The sequence below is a fragment of the Elephantulus edwardii genome, unplaced genomic scaffold (genome assembly GCF_000299155.1).
Source record: "Elephantulus edwardii isolate Elephantulus edwardi_28Jun2011 unplaced genomic scaffold, EleEdw1.0 scaffold00175, whole genome shotgun sequence".
NCBI lineage: Eukaryota > Metazoa > Chordata > Mammalia > Macroscelidea > Macroscelididae > Elephantulus > Elephantulus edwardii.
Genome location: NW_006399925.1, coordinates 241,926 through 242,321, shown reverse-complemented (window position 1 = coordinate 242,321; position 396 = coordinate 241,926).

The window sequence follows — 396 nt, the reverse complement described above, 5'->3', positions numbered from 1 at the left end:
ATACAACATGCCCAAAGTATGTCAGACAAAACCTTAGAATTCTTGCCTCAAGGATCAGCCCAATTTAACCCTCTCTAGGATGAATTTATTTGTTTTCTTAGCAGTCCATGGAACATTCAATCCTCTTTGCCAGCACCACAACTCAAAGGCATCAATTCTCCTTCTATCCTCCCTAGTCATTGTCCAGCTTTCTGATGCATAACAAATAATTGCAAAGACTATGGCCTGTATCAGAGGCACCTTGGTCTCCAGAATGGCACCATTGCTCTTCAGTACTTTGGAGAGGTCCCTAACAGCAGACTTTCCCATAACAATACATTTTTTAATTTCCTGGCTACTGGTGCCAACAGTGTTGACTGTAGAGCTGGGCAAACTAAAGCTATGAACAATCTCAAT